At 35.1% G+C, this 21,769-nt stretch overlaps 1 pseudogene; it reads right to left on the bottom strand.

Moving 5' to 3' along the window:
* Positions 1-12,398: 12,398 nt before the first annotated feature.
* On the bottom strand, positions 12,399-19,363 carry LOC114416752 (annotated as a pseudogene).
* Positions 19,364-21,769: the final 2,406 nt, after the last annotated feature.

Genomic DNA, 21,769 nt, shown 5'->3' with positions numbered 1-21,769 from the left:
AACCCGATTGCAATTTTAGTGCTTTGAGACCTTGTCAGAGCATACCACTAGGATATTATCTTTCTCTCAAAAACACTAGTCAACACTCGTCACATTGAAGAAATAAAACACCTCATTGGCTTTGATTCTTGCCTAACTGTTGATGTAAATGGAAAAAGTGGAGGCTTGGCTCTCATGTGGAAACATCCCTTTGACTACACCTTTCTCAACTATTCCTCAAACTTCATCGACGTTGAGTTCCACTCTCAAGGCTCTCTTCCATGGTGTCTAAATGTATTTTACGACTTCCTAGATCATGAAAAAAGAAGAGACACCTTGAATCTAATTAGAAACCTTTCTCTCTCCAACATCCTCCCTTGGTGCATAATAGGGAATTTCAATTATCTCCTTTCTTCGAATGAAAAAATTGGTACTAGGGACCATCCTAACTACTTGAACCAAGGTTTTAGAGATTCATATGGTCCAAAAGCAAAGGAAACACAATGTTGGAGAGGAAAATCTTGAGAGAGAGCACTGACAAACCTTGACTGGCATGACATGTTCCCAAACTTCAGGTTTCACAACACTATTGCTTCTAAATCAGACCACTCCCCAGTTCACCTTGTCCTTGACTCAAATCACAAAACAAATTTTCATAATCAATTTAGGTTTGAAAATCAATGGCTCTTGGAACCTTCCTTTGATGGTGTTGTTCATGAAGGATGGAGTAATGTAACACATGGTGATTTGATTTCTAAACTCGAGAGTTGTTCATCATATATGCATGCTTGGGCCAAACAAGTTATAGTGGCCTTTAAATCTTAAATCAACATACTGCGTAAAAAGATGGAAATCCTTAGAGAAGCATCTGATGAGGAATCAACAAAGCATCTAGACACGACCATGGAGAAATTAAACACATTGATTGTACAAGAAGAGGCCTACTAGAAACAAAGGGCTAAAGTTTATTGGCTTAGAGATGGGGACATCAACTCCAATTTTTTTCACTCTTTTGCCTCAGCAAGGAAGAAAATAAACAACATTATCTCACTTAGCTGAGATGATGGTCTGGTTCTCAAGGATCATTAGGACATTTGTAATGTGACAAAATCTTATTTTGACAATTTGTATGTTGGTTCTTATGTTGAAGCTGATGAAATAATAAATCATGCTCCCTTCTACTTGTCATCTGATGATAATATGACCTTGCTTGCTCCTTTTTCTTTATATGAATTCAAAGAAGTTATTTTCCAAATGGACCTAAATAAATCACCTGGACAAGATGGCCTTAACCCTGATTTCTATAAAAAATTTATGGGATCTTTGTGGCCTTAACATTTTTACAACATCCACCTCCTGACTGGCTTATTACCCCCACAAATAAACCAAACCTCCATTTTCCTTATCCCCCAAAGCCCCAATCCTATATCCCTGAAAGATTTCAAACCTATTTCCTTATGCAATGTTCTTTATAAGATTATCCCCAAAACCCTAGCCAACATATTAAAGCCTCTCCTTCACAAATGTATCTCCCTTGAACAATCAACCTTTGTAGAGGTTCGTTCTATCCTTGATAAGGTTCTCATTGCTTCTAACATCATTCAACACATGAAATGTAAAACCAGAGACAAAATGGGTCAGGTGGCTCTAAAAATTGATATTAGCAAGGCTTTTGACAAGGTCCAATGGAAATATCTTGTCAGCTTGATGGAAAAAATGGGATTTAACACAAAATGGATTGGTTGGATAAAGATTTGTTTGAAAACAATTTAGTATTCAATTAGAATGAATGGGAATTAAAGGAGGTAGCCCAGGGGGTATCTCTTTGGGAAATATATCACCAAATTCATGTAAGAGTTCTTGGACCTTTAGGGGTAAAGTCTCAAATGTAGGAATAGTGGCAATGCTAAGGGATGTTTCCCTTGATAGGAGAAGGTAGAAAGATTGTTTAAGAAGGAGTGCTCTTTTAATATCACCTTTTGTTGCAAAATGATTTTCCTTTTTAACAATCTTCTTGGATGAATCCTTTCCTTCTTTTTCCTTCCCCTTGGCCTTTGAAGACAAGGCCTTACTATCCTTCTTTTTCTTTTGTTTTTCTAGTTTTTCTTCCCCATCCCTCTTATCTTTCATAGTTAGTTGATCTTTGGCCACCTGTGAAGGTGTTTGAGGTTGCAACATAAATTTAGTGCCAAGATGGGTGAGGGTAATCTCATTAGTTAGGCCATTGTAAATGATCTTCCTATCAAATTGCCACGGCCTTCCTAAAAGAATATATCTGCCTCCATGGGAACTATATGACAATTAACTTCATCCTTATATGCCCCAATGGAGAAAGGTACCTTTACTTGTTGGTTAAATATCATTTCCCCTTGCTCATTGAGCCATTGAAGTTTATAAGGTTTTGGGTGGGGAATGATAGTGAGATTCAACTTGGAAACTAATCTTATGCTACAACAATTGCAACAAGATCCACTATCCACAATGAGAGAACAAGTTTTATCTAAAATTTTGTATCTTGTATGAAAGATGTTCTCTCTTTGGGATTGAGATAGATCACAAGATTGACCTCCAAGGAGCCTTCTAACCATTAAGAGGTCACCATCTTCATGGGGGTAGACTTCATCACTAGACTCTTCACCCCTTACATCATCTTCACTTCCACTAGAGGAAGGGCAAGAAGTAGTCTCCTCTTGACTACTATAAATGTCTTGACCCCTCATGATCATGGTTTTCTTTGTGGGGAATTGAGAGGCAATGTGACCTCTCCCAAGACATTTGAAGCATTTAATGTTGCTAGTCCTTTCTTGGGAACTAGTCTTAAGAGTGTATTTCTCTACGGTCTTACCCCTATCTTCCTTGGGTTTTGAAGATGCAGCCCCCAAAATTCCATGGGCTTGGTCCTTCCTTGGATAAGAGTGAGAGCCATAAGATTTTGAAGAAGGCTTTCTTTTAAGTTGTTTCTCCACTCTTATACAAAGTTGGACTAGCTCATCTAGGTCCCTATATGGAAGGAGTTCAACCTTGTCCCTCACTTCTATATTAAGTCCACTAAGGAACCTAGTTATGCTTGTTCTTTCCTCCTCCCTAAGTCCAGCTCTTAAAAAAAGTAGTTCCATTTGTTGTCTATATTCTTTAACAAGACAAATTTTCAAGGGTTATTCAACAATTGAAGCAATGAAAAGCACATAAAAGCAAGCCAGGACTCAAAGAGAAACTAAGAATGGCTCTAGAGTAGAGTAAAAAAAACTACAAAAAAAAGACTCAAAAAACCTATAGTTTTGGAACTTGTATTCACAGTAATTTTTTATTAAAATTTCATAACTAGGATTGGTATAAAATAGACACCAATTATAGAACAAATTTTGAGCCAAAACAACAAGCACACTTCCCTTTCACTTTTTTTTTCCTGGACACTGATTTTTTCTGCCAACTTGTGTGATTTTTTTTATTTTTTTCTTTAATCCAAATCGCTTGGTTCTTTTTTCATAATTTTTTTCCAGATGTCTAGAAATTTCAGTAAAAGTTTCAGCTCAAAACACGTAGTGACCAATTTCCAGTAATTTATACAAGTTCATATGTTCAAGCTGCCAGCACCAGTGATTTCAACCTAGAAATCAAGAGTAGTGTTTATATTGCTTAAGGCTTGGATAGTTTCAATTTGTGTTTGCTTAAGCTCAATTATCTTGAATAACACAATTCAAGAGAGCTTAAGACTTATTTAGATTCACAAATCCAGCCACAACTCAGCACCACAACTCAACTTCATCATAGGCATCATGTAGGAAACTTAGAAAACAAAAAAAAAAGTTCAACAAGACTACTTCTAGGAATTGATTTAGAACATGTTATGAACTAAATAACATGCATGAATTAGACTCAAAATTCAAAAGATAGGCCAAGAATGACCAGAATACATGAACAAATGTATCTAGAATTCAATCAACAAAATAAAAATTCAACACAAACTTAGAACATAATGTGACAATTACTATGACTAAACATGACTCTAAGACAACATGGATTGAAGCTCACCACCATAGGTGGCCATGGATAAGAGCTTGGAGGAAGAAGGAGATGAATGAAGGGAGAGGGAGAGAAGAGCACAAAATTTTGTGCTCTAAGAGACCTCTGAAATCTGAAGTTTAATTTTCAAATGATCAAAGTTGAAAAAAATCACACACATGACCTCTATTTATGGTCTAAGTGTCACACAAAATTGGAGGGAAATTTGAATTTCAATTCAAATTTCAGTTGAATTTGAAATTGAATTTGTGAAGCCAAACTTTAGAGCCAAAATTTCACTAATTATGATTAGTGAATTTAAGTTATGGTTCAGCCCACTAATCCAAGATCAATTCCTAGATTCTCCACTAATTGTGCTTAGGTGTCATGAGGCATGTAAAGCATGAAGGACATGTACAAAGTGTGACTATATGATGTGGTAATGGGGTGTAGTAAGGAAATGCTCACCTCCCCCTCTAAAATTTAATTGGATTGGGCTTCTACCAATTCAATTAAATTTATTTCTCAACACACACATCAAATATTCACTTAGTGCATGTGAAATTATAAAACTATCCCGAATACAAAAACTAGTCTAGGTGAAATCATGGTTTTCTTTGTAAGGCATTGAGAGGCAATGTGACCTCTCCCAAGACATTTGAAACATTTAATGTTGCTAGTCCTTGCTTGGGAACTAGTCTTAGGGGTGGATTTCTTTACGGTCTTACCCTTATCTTCCTTGGGTTTTGAAGGTGCAACCCCCAAAATTCCTTGGGCTTGGTCTTTCCTTGGATAAGAGTGAAAGCCAAAAGATTTTGAAGAAGACTTTCTTTTAAGTTGTTGTTCCATTTTTATACAAAGTTGGACTAGCTCATCTAGGTTCCTATACGGAAGAAGTTCAACCTTGTCTCTCACTTCCATACTAAGCCCACTAAGGAACCTAGCTATGCTTGTTCTTTCTTCCTCCCTAGGTCCAACTCTTAAAAGGAGTAGTTCCATTTGTTGTCTATATTCTTCAACACTCATACTCCCTTGTCTAAGCCTTTGGAGCTTGTCCATAAGCTCTCTTTCATAGTAGGAGGGAGTGTGCCTCTTCCTAAGGGCATTCTTAAGATCATTCCATAACTCTACTGGAGGATCCCCATGAATCCTTCTTTCCTTAACAAGAGAAGTTCTCCAATAGAGGGCATACCCTTGAAAGCTAAGGGTAACGAATGGAACTTTTCTATCTTCACTAATATGATGGCAAGCAAAGAGTTGTTCGACCTTCATTTCCCAATCTAAGTAGGCCTCAACATTATCTTTTCCATGGAAATATGGGAGGCTAATGTTAAACTCTTGAGGCCTTCTATCCTTTTCTCTTCTTTGGGAGTGATGTTTAGTACGTGAACTATGGCGCCCTCTATAATAGTCGCTAAGTTCTTCACTTAAACTCTTGCAAAAGTCATGACTACTATAGGAGGCATGTTTTTGTCTTTTCATTTCTTTCATTATTTTTTTCTTTCTTCCTCTCTTATTTTCTCTCTTTCATCTTGACTTATTTCTTCCACTCTTTTTTTCCTTTTTCGTTTCTCTCTTGTTTTTCTTTCCACAATTTAAGGGATCTCAACTCATCTAATATCCTATACAAGGGGTCCTTAGGAGTAGAACCCTCACCATTAACACTAGATGAAGAATGAAGACTCATGTTTGCTCCTAAGTTGTGGTTCTTTCTTGTTGGGGGTTTGAAAACAAAAGGTAAAAGAAAATATGGTCGAAACTAGCCAAAATAAACTCTAAAAGATGTGTGAAAGATAAGCTAAAAACTAATTGGTAAAAAGCAAGATATCTAGGCGGTTTGACAATGGAAAGTAAAGGAAATTTAAAGCAAGCTAGACGGTTTCCTATGTAAAGGCTTGGATGACCCTTTAGAGGTCCCAACTGGCTCTTCACTTAGTCTACACGATTTACACTTAGCTATCACACACAAATAGAGGTTTGGGTGGTCTCTTGGAGACTCCCAATACACCCCTAAAGAATGTCCCAATACAAGGAATTGCAATAGAAAAAATTCAGCACTCAATTTTTCTATTACAACAAATTTAAAAAAGCAATTAAGGTCTTCAATGCTTGTTTGTTTTCTCAAATGTTTCACTCAAAATTTTTTGAGGCTTTGGTTGCTTCAAATCCAATGGTGCTCTTAGAATGGTTAACCTCCAAGACTAAAAAATCTTCCTTCAAGCAATGCACCAATTTCCTCTTCCAATCCTTATTGTTGGCAACACTTAAACACACAAAAAAAAAAAAGACAAGCAAGAACCCAAAAGATGAAATGAAAGCTAAACCAAAAGGAAATTTAACATGACATTAATTCAATGAGATTCAAAGAAAAATAAAGCAAAAGGACAGCACCATAAGCCAAGGTCTAACACAAAGGAAGTCCTAGAATGACACTAGATTATATTGACAAATTAAAAACAAGACTCAAAGAAAAATTCTAGTTATGTCAATTTTGAAACACATCTAAAAGATGAAGAACTCCAAGAATTCAAATAGGCTTGTAATACAACTCAAAATAATGAACAATTTTCAAGCAAATCAAGCATACACATTTTTTTGTTGTTGTTATGGATGTGTATTTTGACATTAATCTTTATCACCTTTTATTGCTCATTTCTTTTTCATTTATGTTCATTCTTTTTCCATTATTTCCGTCAATATATCTATTTTATATAGTTAAACTTTCAGCTCAAAACTCAAAGTATTCAAGCCATAACAGAGTTAAGAAGACAATGTGCCAAAACTGACAACAACTAGAATTTCAACCTAGAAATCAAGAGTAATGTTTATGTTGCTTAAGGCTTGGATAGTTACAACTTGTGTTTGCTTATGCTCAATTGTCTTGGATAACACAATTCAAGAGAACTTAATACTTATTTTGATTCACAAATCCAGCCACAACTCAATTTCTTCATAGGCATCATATAGGAAACTTAGAAAACAAAAAAAGTTCAACAACAAGACCATAATTTTATACTAACTAACTTAAAAATATATACGGTATACATGAAAAGTCCTGAGGGGAGGAGAGACTAGGGCTGCCCCCCTTCTAGATTTGTCCATGTGGGTATCCATACCATTAGTACCCATAATATGTAGGTCCCATCTATTTTTCAAAAAAATTCAACTTATTTCCTTTTTACCAAATTAACCCACCCTCATTTTTCTTCACTTTTTCTCACATCGCTCTAATTCCACTCTGAGTGTTGCTAGGTGCACCTAGCATTTTTACTAGTGCACCCAGCAAAATTTATAAATGGCAAAAATGCCCCTGGCTTATTTTTTCATTATAAAAGCCTTTTTTTTCCTGCGCTTCACACAACTTCCATTTTTGTTCGTTGTTTTTCTCTGTTTTTGTGGTTTTAGTTCGGCATTGTCTTCGGTTCGTTGGTTCGTTGTGAACGGTTAGGTGCAGTGAAGGTGAAGGTGTGTTGCGGTGGTCGGCGGCGGCAAACGAGGTACGCAGAAGGTGGTGGTTGTGTCGCGAACGTACGGATTACTTAAGGATCAAGTTTATCCGTAAGTGACTTACGAATCAACTTGATCCATAAGGTGGTGTGTTACAGTTACGGATCAAGTTGATCCATAAGAGTAACTATTTTTAAAATTTGATGTTTTTTTAATTTAGTTTCCATTTTTTTAAATTATTAATTTGTTTGTATGACCATTTTTTGTTTGAGTTGGTTAGATGGACGAAGATGAGTGGATGTATGAAATAATGTCTGAACAAGCGGATATGGATAATGAAAATGAAGAAGCATGTGGTGCGAATGAACCACATGTTGATTGTTCCAATGTGTTCAATGCTTCTCAGGTTATAATGTTTTGTCACATATTTAATAAAATGAATACTGGTAGAAAACTTAAATTATGTGGATTGCTTTGTAGGTGTTTGAGTATCAAGAGGATGTTTTGTGGTGGGTTTGATCCATTGTTCATGAAAACGAATTTGTGGCAGTGATTTTAAGGTTGGACACAAACACAGGTAGTAGAGGAAGGACTACGTTTGTGTTAATTGGCTGTGAAAGGAGAAGGTTGGATGGTGAAGTTGATTTGTGGAGTGCATAATCATGAATTTTCCAAGTCATTAGTTGGACATCCATATGCGGGGCGATTGACTAAAGCTGAAAAAACACTTATTGCTGATATGAAGAAGTCCATGATGAAGCCAAGAAACATTCTGCTAACTCTAAAGGAACACAATGCCAATAGTTTTACGACCATTAAACAGATATACAATGCAAGAAGTGCATTCCATTCTTCCATAAGAGGAAGCAATCTAGAAATGCAACGTCTGATGAAGTTTCTTGAACATGATCAGTATATTCATTGGCACAAAATAAAGGATGAAGACGTGGTTCGTGATATCTTTTGGTGTCACCCTGATGCAGTGAAGTTAGTCAACGCATGTAATTTGGTGTTTTTGATATACAACACCTACAAAACAAACCGATACAGACTCCCACTGCTCGATTTTGTTGGGGTGACACCGACTGGGATGACATTCTCTGTCGGTTTTGCATATGTGGAGGATGAACACATTAATAATTTGGCATGGGCTTTACAACGCTTCCGAGGCCTTTTTTTAAAACGTGATGCCCTCCCTCGAGTTATTGTCACTGACAAAGACCAAGCATTGATGAATGCAGTGAAGGCTGTATTCCCTGACTGTACAAATTTGTTGTGCAGCTTTTACATAAACAAGAATGTGAAGGCCAAATGTAAATAACTAATTGCGTAAAAAAATGCTTGGGATTATGTCATGGATTGCTGGGGATGTCTGACTGACTGTCCTTCAGAACAATAGTTTGATGAATGCCTAAAGAAGTTCGAAATGGCTTGCGCACCTTGGCCAATGTTTGTTGACTATGTCAAGGAAACATGGATAATACCACACAAGGAAAAATTTGTTTCCGCCTGGACTAATAAGGTGATGCACTAAGGAAACACAACAACAAACAGGTATGAAACTGTTCAACTATTTCTATTAACATTGATGAATTGATGGGATTGTATTATTGTATATGTTTATTTTTATTTGTGTATTTGAAATGTAGGATTGAATCTGCTCAGTCGTCTTTAAAAATATTGTTACAAAATAGCCTTGGAGACTTATGCAATGTGTGGGATTCCATGAACAACATGATTATGTTGCAACACACGGAGATTAAAGCATCATTTGAAACAAGTACACATGTCATTGGACATGTGTTCAAAAAAACCTTATACAAGAGGCTTCTAGGAATGGTTTCAAGGTATGCTTTAAATCAGATTGCTACTGAATTAGAGCGTGTTGACTATGCTGGCAAGAATCCCTCAAGTTGTGGTTGCATGGTGAGAACCACGCTTGGTCTTCCTTGTCCTTGTGAGCTATCCAAATATGTTAGTGGTTGCATCCCACTGGATTCAATCCATATGTTTTGGAGGAGACTAAGCTTTTCAGACCAAGGGTTATCTGAGCCCGAAGTGAGCATCAAGGCAGAAATCGAAACAATATCCAAAAGATTCGAAGAACTTGATGTTTGCGGCAAGTTTACTCTGAAGACTAAACTTTGGGAAATTGCATACCCTGATCAAAATTCGATGTGTCCTCCTCCATCTTACTAGGAGTATGTAGATGCCTTTGAATCTATGTGAAATAGCAATTCGTCGATGAGGCGTACTGCATCATCCTCTAAGCAACCGAATCGAAGAACAATGATGCCCATGTTGGACCAGCTTCAGCCATTTATGCACGACTTCATTGATAAGATTGTTGATGTCAAAGCTGATGGTAACTGTGGATATCGGTCGGTTGCCGGTTTATTAGGTATGGGTCAAGACTCTTAGTCGGTGGTCTGCAACCATCTACTTAAAGAACTTGCCAAATTCTCATAAGACTATATCAAGCTCTTTGGTGGCACAGAGAGATTTGAGGAATTAAGGATGTCACTACTTGTTGAAGGGTTAACCAAGGTATGTAATTTATGTATGTGATTTTTAAGACTTAACTTTGAAATTAAGTTTGACATGTATATTTGTTTCATTCAGGTGACTACGGATAAGTGGATGGATATAACGGACATGGGACATGTCATTGCATCAAGGTATAACGTAATCGTTGTATCCTTGTCTAAACAACAAAGCACGACATTCTTTCCTCTTAGAAATCAATCGCTGGCAAATTCTTCATGGCATCGTACATTTTGTATCGGTCATGTGTATGGAAATCATTTTGTTGAGGTACATTGTAGATATGAAGTGTTTTTTTTTATATTTATGCAATGAGTTTTGTAGGATTGAGTTAACACTTTTTTCGCATGTATAATAGGTTTATTTAAAAGAACGCTGTCCCTTACCGCCTGTAGCATTGTTATGGTCTAGCAATTGTCATCCTCAGGCGAAGCTGGGGCCAAATCCATATATTAGTAGAATGCAGCATTACAAGAGCTTCGTGATGTTCAAGAGAGACTATGTTGACATAAATGATGATTGAACATATAATTTATAATGACTGATCATTTTGAATTGGATATTCACATTTATGTGTCTTTGTATATTTGTTACGTCCACAACAAAATTGTTACTTAATTCTAAAAAAGCATGTACGATATATCGTTGTCTGAGTTGACAACACATTGTGAAAAAATGTGTATGATAAATTGTTGTCTACATTAACATAAAGCGTGTGAAAGGACCTTGCACAGCATGACTACAGATGCATATCTGATGCAAGCTAAAGCATGCCACGTTATTGGTGTAGTTGACAACACATACAGAAAGCATGTGCATACGTATTTTTAATCTTTAAAAAATACAACATTGATATTAAAACTCATCTATATATATGACACAGCCTAACACTGTAAAAAACCACAAGTTTCAGTCGTAACCCAATTCTTACAAAAAAACTATGGCATTCTTAGGAGAGACAAGTAGTCAGATAGTTGTGAACTCCACATTTGATTTTATTTTTCCAAATGGATCCATTGTTCACAACGACAGTGGTGTTTCCTTTCAAGCTTCCACTCTAGTTCACATTCGAGCACCTAATGGGTGTGATTTTCAAACGTTAAAAACTAGAATACACAATACCCTTAAGCTAACCGACAAGCAATTTTTGGATGAAATTTACTACCGGCGGTCTTTCACATATGCAGGTAATCAATTTCGGTTTCAATGTATGCAACTGAAAGATGATGCAGATGTTAACACAATGTTAATGTGTAATCATGAATTTTCGTTTGTTGGTCCGATTGAGTTATTATGTAGCATTGCTAGAACCCCATATGGTATTTTAAACTTACTTCAAGCTACTATGACCCCTACTCATGATGCCCTGCTTTATTAAAATGGGAGGTGGAACATGTCACGCCAAAATGAGTTTCTTGGTTACTCGTTCACAGAAAAAAAAAATCCCAAAAAGTTTGACATTCCCACCGATGTACCATGGATGAACTGAAGGATTTGATCAAACAAGTTACACCTCCTGGGATTCCCCTTTATGGTATTGATGAAACACAAATGGTAAGGCGATTGTTTTTTCGGAAACCAAGTCACCATGAGTATTCAGAAAAAGTTATAAAATTTGAAATAATTGAACTCAAAACCAACGATGACGTGATGAAGGTGTTGATTGAGTCTAACTACTGGAAGAAGATTGGGCCAATAGAAATTTTAGTTGTTTTCAGCAAACTTATACCGAAAATGGAAGACGAGTTGTCCTTGTCGCAAAATTAGCGTGAGTTAGTTGTAGTATTTGATGCAAATTTAATTTTGTTTGACTATGTTGAAGTTAATGTACTGTTTGACTTCATGTATCACATAATCTTTTTTTTTTCTAGAAATGGGAGATGAGTTGTCGTTCTCTGTTAAATTTGATTTCTACTACTTTTACTTTTTTGTCGGTCTTGCAATTTTATTTTAAATATAAAAAAACAACTACAACAACCGAAAAATAACAATTAATTATTTAAACTCGAGTAGTTCATTTTTTTAAGAAACTACTATAAAATTAAAATTTAATTAAAATATATTTTTTCATCAATTAAAAATAATTTAATGTTGAACTAATTAAAAATATTTAACAAAGTACATTTAACTCTGATGCAAAATATGAAAATGAAGAAAATAAATAAATTATATGAGTCAATTATTAATTTAATATGTTGTATAATCCTTCAAATGAGAAGGTTTTATTTTTTAGTCTCTCAAATTAGAAGGTTTTATTTTTTAGTCTCTTGAAATAAAATATAAATGTTACGCCTAATTATAAAATTATAAAATATAAATACGAATTTTAATCTGAGGAGACAAATTAAAAAAACATTTTTTTAATTTGATAGAATAAAATTATAAAATTTTATAAGCTAGATTAGGCAAAGGGAATACACAATCAATGGAAATAAATAAAACTAACATTACTAATGAAATGGGTTCAAGTACAATATTTGTATATACATCGAATATCAATATAAAATATGTAAATAAACTATGTCTGATCCGTGCACCGCCTGCGTCGAGACCTAACATATACTAGCTGGTCCTGTGTGACACTCCTGACCATCCTGAGGCATTCTTCGATCACCTCATGTGTTGATGAGCCTGGCGTGACTACCCCTAGGCTCAGATGGCGCTCCAACCTCTCAGCAATCCCATAGCAAACTTCCTGTTAAATACAAAACAAACAGATTACACAAATTATTATGAAAATATTGACGTAAATTATTAGTATTACTTACCACTGCATGTCTAGGCTCCTCCATAGCGGGCCTCACAGATGTCGATGGTGCTCCTAGCTTCGGCACGTGAGGGATATCTGTCTCTGGGGCCTGAGGGACGACTCAGGGCTGCGGAGCATGACCATCTGGCAGAGGATCTGATGCTGGCCTGGTGTCATGAAAGAATGCGAAATGCAGAAGAACCAGTCTATGTAGTCGCTGGCACACTGACCAGGCACAACGCACACCTCACCTGCTGGAACCTTATGATCAGAATAGTGCATCCACCTATCGTGTATATCATCATACGACACCCATGAATCAACAGGCGGAGCAGGAATGGTTTGGGTGTTTCCAAACTGCCGCATGACCCTCTCTGGTCGGTAATACACGCAACGGGCCCCCAGCATAGGAGACCGGAATAACATGAAATCATATGGATGTCCTGGACCGGTCAGTGCTCCCCATATGGGATCCAACAGACATCCAGAATCCAGAGTCGGTCCAGGCGCTCCCTGTACCCCGGTGTACGTATGTTCTTCACGATCTTCTTCATGGCAATCCACCTACAGGCACGCGGTGAATCCTCGTCGTATTCCTGATCAGCAGTGGACTCCGCGACTGAGGGAAAGTGCTCGTATATCCAGCACTATAGAGGTAACATCAAAATGATAAATATTAATAATGAAAGTCTAACAAAATTTAAAGTTAAACATTGTTGAACCACAAAGAATGAAAAACATGTTTGTTACTTGCAGCAGTGTGATGTAACCGCCAAGTTGTCGGCTGCTGTTGATAGAGGCATCGTTCAAGTGGTCATACATATGCACCAGCGCAGCTACTCCCCAGGCATACCTCTCGGTCTGACTGAGGTCACGAAGGGCCTCCAAATACACAACATGAACATTGGTTACACTCTTGTTAGAAAACAGAGTGCAACCCAAAAGATGAAGAAGATACGCGCGAGCCGCAACTGTCCAATGACCTGCCTGGCATCGGTGCTCGTAGATATCACGTACCCATTGTAGGCGTACATACGGTCCATGACACTGCCCTGTCTCAGCCCTGGCAGTCTCTGCAGAGACCATCAATAAGTCCACCAGCATCTGAACTGCATCATCCACGTGCAAGGGCTGAAAGGCATGCAAGTCGCCAACCACAGGCAGATGCAAAAGCGACGAGACATCGTCCAGCGTGATCGTCACCTCTCTCATAGGGAGATGGAAACTAGACGTCTCCCGGTGCCACCGCTCGACAAACGAGGACAAAAGTCCCCGATCACCAGTGTCTACCGAACACGCGATCAGAGGACTTAGTCCTGTCCCAGCATCTAGTCCCTCAATGGTAGGGACATGCCTGCCTAAACTATGGACCTTCCTCCCGTGAAAGGATAACTTCAACTCAGGACACTCCTGAATTAAAGTATAAAGGAACGCAAAATTCGTTAAAATCATCATTTAAAGGAAAACTAATTTCAATCATAAAGTATAATTAACAAGTAACTAAAAATAAATATTATAAATACCTCTCCCGTCCATACGCTGCAAGCAACGTGATCCGCATACTGAGTCAGCACGGATGGGTTGCTTGGACCACTCGGAAATCTCTCATGCTCATCCTCAGCAGCCTGGGCGCCTGTGTCTGTAGGGATGTCTACCCCAATATCAGTTGGTGTCATCAAGTCATCTGGAAATACGTCAGCCTCTACATTTGGCGTAGGGAGCACTGGCTCATCGTGCGCCGCAGTCAGAGGTACTCGCTGCCTCCGTGTGGATGCGATAGGCCATCGACGCTGCGGAGCAACATCGGAATCATCACGATCTCCTCTGCCTACACCTTTGCCAGTAACATGACCTAAGGCACAACCTAATCCTCTGGTCCTAACCATGATCTGCAAATTAGTACCGCAAATTCCATCACTGATTTCATTCACTCAAATTTTATTGGTCTAACGCAAATTTCATCGACTTAAAGTCACACAAGTTGTCAGGATTTCATTGACTGTAGGGCTGTCATTCAGTCTATTATTTATTTGCAAAGTTGTCAGGATTACATTTATGTATTTGAAAAGTTTAGTTTGAATGTTTATTTTTTTAGAAATTTTAGACAATTAAAAATCTATCAAACCCAATGTTAATATTAGTTCAAGTTAAATTTTGAAGGTGCATTTATAATACTGCATGTATTAGAGGTATGCACCATATTCACCAAGCAGAATATATGCCATTCCTCCTACAATTGGTAATGGCTCAGTTCCTAGGGTTTCCTTTGAGAGGAACAATTCTTCAATTTGCAAGAATGTGGTATATATGATCCTATGCCACCTAGTTCCATTTTCCTAAGCAAGAAAGAAAGAAAGTACCAATGGTGGGGGAGAGGTCATTGATGGAGTTACAGTTGGAGATGAAGCTGAGAAAAAGACTACTCTTGCCAACACCAGAATCACCAATCAACAAAACCTTAAAGGAGTAATCGTATTTGTTACTTTCAACTCTTGAAGTAGAACCCATGTTTTCTTTCTTTCTTTTTGTAGCTTCCAAACTGAGCAAGAATCACTCCACCATGATGATTATCTCTCACTTTCAAGAATTGAGAAACAAAAAAGGAAGAGAAGAGAAGATGAGACAAGGAGGTGAAGTTGGCAGGTAGTCCAAGCGGTTGAGAGTTTGGTCTAGGAAAGAAAACTTGTTGAGAATGGTTAGGACAAATGTCCTCTTTCTTTCTCATGCACTTTTTTTTTTAATGTGTCATAGATTGGATTGAGTCCACGCGCCGTTTCTTGTTGCACACAAACATTACTTTCAAGCATGTCAGCCATATTAGAGTTTTGTCTCCTTCTCACTCAAAACACACACTCTCCCCCCACTTGATTAACTTACCCACACCATCATCATTTTTACTACTTCCTTCTTCTTAACTACTCACTCCATTTTATATTCCTTTATGTCCATGTATAAGAATTAATAAAAATTAATTTTAACCTATATGTTTTAATAGAATTAGCTAAGTTTTTTTAAGTTTCTCTCTAAATTTAAAACTCTTTAAAATATGATTTTTTTTTACAAATTTAAAATGTATTTTTTAGCATGAACAATGACTAATTTTTATCCTAGATTAAATAAATATTTCGATATTCTTAACTATTTTTTTCTCTAATATTATTTACCTATAATTGAGGGTAATCAGATAAATACGAAAGGATACTTACATGTGACTATAGCTTTGGTTAGCTTGTTTATACTGTTTTCAGGTATGAATAAATCTAACCAGGAATGCATTTCACATGGATAGGGATTTGTAACAGATTTTAAGTACCCATGGTACCATGATAATATATATTTTGTTTGCTGATTTTTTTATATAAAAAATATCTATTTATCCACATTTGAGTAAAAATGTTTTATGCGGACATGTTTGTCCTAATCATGTTACTTTTGAACTTAATTTGCTGATAAAGAGGTGACTTCATGCTTAAACAAGTGTGTTCTATATCAATTATTTTGGAAAACATTTAAATAACTTATTTATTTATAATATATTAAATTGGTGTTTCAATGTGTTTTAAAATGATCGGAAAAAGCTGCAAATAATTTAAAATTTTGGTCAAAACTATTTTTTTAAAGTGCCCCTTAACGCAATCTAGGTGGCTTGATTAGTAGGTAAAATTTAAGTAGAGTGATGTATAAGCTCACAAAAAGTGAAATGATAATGTACTAACAAAGGTTTTAGTGTCCTCTATTGAATTATTGAAATTAATTAACATAATTCCACTACACCAGATTTTTATTTTCCTTGAGAAGACGTAAATGTCATTTTCGATACCACATTCCATCAATATTACAAAAGTTCCATCAAGTGTACAAATAATAAGTTTCAAGGAGTTGTCTTTTCTTTTGATTCAGTTTTTCGATACCACATTCAGTTCTAAGTGGCAATTACATAAAAGGCAATTACATATTTGCATTAAATCAAATTGAAACAATTGATATTCTCCAAAATGACATTACTTATCAAATATTTAGCATACATTCAAAGGTGATCCTAATAACCAAAATTCCTAATTTCAAAAGAAAACTCACTATGTATCAAATATTTGGCAATTTTTAAAATAGAGATGTGAGTGTTACAGATCAAGTTGATCCGTAAGCATCTTACAAATCAAGTTGATCTGGAAGATGCTTACGGATCAACTTGATCCGTAAACTGCTCGAAGAAAGTTTACGGATGAAGTTGATCCGTAAGCATCTTCCGGATCAACTTGATTCGTAAGATGCTTACGAATCAACTTGATCCGTAACACTCACATTTCCACTTTCAGATCAACAATCTACCCTATCGCCGGCAACAATGGTGGAAACGACATGGTCGCGACGCTTACCTCAACGGTGGACGGTGACAAAGCTCCCTCGGCAGTGGACGGCGGCGTTGCTCTTCGCAGAATCCTCCTCAATGCACCACGACAACCTCCTATCACGGCAACAATGATGGCAAGCTCCTCAACGAAGAAGAAGAGGAACCTCTTCCCGCAACCTCCTCTTAACGGCAACGACAAATGAAAACGCTAGTGATGTGAGCAACAACAAAACGAAAATGCAGCAAGATTAAGCGAAAAGGTTGTGAGGAAGAAGAGAAGAAAACTGCAGGAAGAAGAAGCGAAAACGCAGGCGGGGCGGGAGAGAAAGAGTCTCGTGTTAATTTTTTTAAAAATAAGTCAGGGGTATTACGATCTTTTCACTACAAGTGTTGAGTGCACCAACAAAAATGTTGGGTGCACCTAACAACACTGTTTCACTCCTATAGTTAATAATGACCCGAATGTACAAAGCTTGGTGACATGTGTTTTTAGAAATTAAAACAAAAGTTGAGAATTTTAAAAAGATAAATTAAAACTAACAGAATCTTTTATATCAACGAAATTTCTTCTTTTAAAATATCATATCTACATACAAAATGTTTGATGAAAATTAATTTTACTAAGATCTAAACTAAACAAAACCAACGTTAGATTTTTTTAACTATGAATGACAATTAATTTTTTAACTATTAAGCAATAATGCATGATTGATACAAATCTCTGTACAATGATCAAGCACACTTCCCAAGAAAAATCAACAAAATTGTGTAAGAGAGACAGAAGCGAAAGACTGACATTGAATTTGAAACGGTAATAAAACAGTGGTTAGATTTTGAAGGGTCTGCTATAACTCTATAAGGGACCCCCAAAATTAGAAAGATCACTGACCGAAAAGCTACAGGATTGGGTGCATCCCCATTTACTGCAATATGTAGAAACCCAATGTTGAAATGAAGAAGCGTCTTCTTGTTCAACCCTTTTTCTTTCAGGAAAATGGCCTTCAGTTCAAGATGCAGAAAGAAATGCACAAAATTATGAAATCCAAAAAGCCAATCAAAGACCTGTGATCATAATCATCAATCAAACCTGTGGCAAATCATCAATACTAGTATTTGCTTTCGAATATTAATAATAATATCCACTCTTTGCATATTGACATGGGTCAAACAATCAAAAGGAAAAGGTAAAATGAAAGAAAAAGAAAAAGAAAAAAGATGTAAATAAAACAAATAATATCAATACTACTATTACTAAGCTAAAAGATTGAGCCGTTTAGCCAATATCACCATCAGCAGCATCAAAGCATGAGAGGTAGAAGAACACAATATATTGAGGTGGCAAGAATTGGAATATTTCAGAAACAGTTTATGCTACAACCATTGCAATCCCATCCTCCTTCACAATCACCACATAAGCTAAGAAAAACCCATTTGCCTGACAAAGATTCTCGCGTCAAAGACTGTATTCTTCGATCCAGTAGGCCCTGACAGCTACGAGCCTCACCATATTCAGCAGCTGCTGCCACCACCATCACAATGGTATCATCAAATAAATATTATATATATATATATATATATATATATATATGACCAAAAAATGGGACAGGGAAAGAAAAAAACCAAAACTTTCAGTATTTGAAGACAAAATGAGAAGGGACCAAATAATGAATTTTTTTTTTATGATATTGATACCAAAAAATCTCACCCAAAGTGATAATAAATCTTTGTCAAAGATCATGAGCATATATAAAATGAAAATTTTTCTCATGATTTATTTTATTTCAAGTGTCAACTAAGATTTTAATCATGGATTACTTATTAAGAGACAAAAACCAGTACCACTTGGGTCAATTGTTGGTCAAATAGTGGGGTGTGTGGGTGCATATTTTGTCAAAAAGAAAACTAAAAAGAAAAAGAAAACAAACAGAAAAGGGTAGCATGAAGGCAAGAATTGTCTATTTTTGTAAAGGACGGTGGTGGTGTTGAGAATGTCTAGCTGGGAGTGCAATTTTGTCCAATAAACATGATATGGCCCAACCATTCAACATAGGCAAAGAAGAAAACAGTTTTAGGACATGAGGTAAAATCTGCTTGCAACTTCCGCTTAACCACCACATTCCCTCAACTCAAATCACTTGCTTACCTTTTTTTCTTTTTCTCTTGATGATTGCCACCGAAGACCAAATTAGCTGCATTTGGGCAAGCAACCTCTGCCCCTCTTGTAATTTTCTTGCCTCGCTTGAATACTTTAGCGTAATTCCACTCCTGCCCTTCTTCAAAAGTTGAGTTCACTTTTGAGTTTCATCCTTCCATTGTTTTCAAATATTGATTATATATTCACCATTTTTTTCTTAAAATATATTTTTCTTTCTTACAATTTAATATTTTTTTTCGTTTTCATTACTGAAAAAAAAATCATTTTTCACTGTTAAAAGCATTTTTTTATTATTTAAAGCAACTCAGCAAAAGAAAGAGTACTATTAAAAATTCTTTAAGAATGAAAAATAAAATATAATAAATACATTTTATAATGACTAATAAAAAACAGAAAATTACACGGATGAAAATGAAAAAAATATATTTAAATTTTTCTTTATTGATTATACTGCCCTCCGTAGTAGTTGAATTAACAATTAGCAAAAAAAAAAAAAAATTGGGACTCGCAACTTGCAATTGCAACTAGAGTGGATGGATTTAATTTTCAATAATACTTTTGCTCTGATGTTTCTTTTCATTTCCCTACTTTAATTTTCCCTCGAGCCACATTAGGTGGCTACTTAAGCACGTTACTGCTTACTAGGCTCCTTTGTCATCCATATCATTATTGACTTTATTAGGATGCTGTTATCCTTTATTTTTTACAAAAGTTAATTATAATTTTAATCTCTTTTATTTAGATTTTTTTATGTGAAATTCACGTAATAAAACATCAATTTTTACCAAATAAAACTCACTTTTTGCCCTTTTAACACTTATTTCTAGTTAAATAAGTTTCGTATTCCAAATTCATAAAAGAAATCTTCAAATATTTAAATAAAAAATCATAATTTAAAATTAACACCACGCGCCAGTGCCAAATATTATTTACTTTTAAAAATAAAAAGGTATTGTTAACTCAAAAAATTGAAGAATAAAATCACACTTAAAGGAAATGACACTAAGTAACTATAAATTAAATTAAAAAAATGATACTAAATAACTTTAAAATGTTCACGGTCTACGTTGAATAAGATATATAAGCGTGATAACCGTGTTTAATTTTCACTGATAAAAAAAAAAACTTAAAATATCCACATTATAGAAAATAGCATGGATAAAAGTGTGTCAATATACGAATTCTTTTAGGCAGTTGTTTAGAATACCTCCCAACATTATTATATATACTTTTTTATATTTATTATTTATTTGTTCTAAAATAAGTGTTATTTTAAAAGAGTCTCAAAATAAATGTCATATTAGATTTTTGATATAATATTAATTATTTTTCACTAATATTCCTAATAGGTGTCATTAATTTTTTTTAATGAAATATTGATATTATTTTTTTTATCTATTTCATAAGGTTAATTTTGTAATATTATTTGTCTCTTTCATTTATTTATTAACTTTTTTATTTATATAAAATAATCTAGGATGAAACTTATTTTAGAATGGAGAGTATTAAATTTATTTAAATATCTTTATCACATACCTCCCTTTTTTTCTTTTCCTCTTACACCTCTCTTAATTCTTACTCAAATAAAACCAAGATCATTAACTATTAAGAAAAAAAAATTATGAAAACATGAAACTAAGTTACAAGATTCCAACATAAATTTAACAAGTGTTTAGGATATTCAAAACAAGACGATGTCATAGGGGAATTGGGTAGAAGGAGGATGAATTACTCTAACACTTCAACAAATCACACAAAAAAGAGATAGATCCAGAGTTAGTGAAGGTATGTGATAGACAATTGAAGATGACTGAAAAGAATAAATTGATACAACTTATATTAACAAGATACATTCATTTTTCACTAGTTTATCATTTAAGAACTTCACATTTAAGTGTGTTTGACTTGAAGTAGTGATAACATTGGTGACTTTCTAAGAAGTTTCTTGAAAAACATAAATGAAAATAAATCACATTAAAAAATTTCATGTTAATTTATGAGGATAGTCATTAATCCTAAAAATTGAAGTAGATTCTCTATGGCTCGAAAATAATCAACTATGAAGATTTTAACCGATGAATTAACTAAAAAGTTTGCGAAATATCATTGTGTCATAGAATGAGCTACCAAGAAGATAACAATTTGAAATGTTACATTTAAGGTGTTAGGTATAAAAAAGAGAAATAGAGTAGATGAAAATAAAAGAGAAAAAAAAGTAAGAATTTTTTTAAAAAATAGATAAGAAATAAAGTAAAGATTGAACCATTAAATCAATCCACCATAAATTATAAATTATTCCTAATTTCAAGTAATAGTCTAGATATTTCTTTAAAAAAATCAATACAATTATATTTTAATGCCTCGATTGATTAAGTAAACAGTCTGATTTAAAAAAACATTACTAAAAACAATTTTTCAACTTATAAAATTATTTTTAAATACTATTATTCGTGACTAGTTTTATAGTAACTAAAAATACATCCACGCTTAAAAATAACATGAATTATTTTAAATTTGATTGCATATTTATGAAAGTTACAAG

Source organism: Glycine soja, chromosome 6, assembly GCF_004193775.1.
Source record: "Glycine soja cultivar W05 chromosome 6, ASM419377v2, whole genome shotgun sequence".
In the NCBI taxonomy this organism is placed as follows: domain Eukaryota; kingdom Viridiplantae; phylum Streptophyta; class Magnoliopsida; order Fabales; family Fabaceae; genus Glycine; species Glycine soja.
The sequence above is the reverse complement of the archived record's forward strand: the minus strand, read 5'-3'. Positions and strand labels throughout refer to the sequence as shown.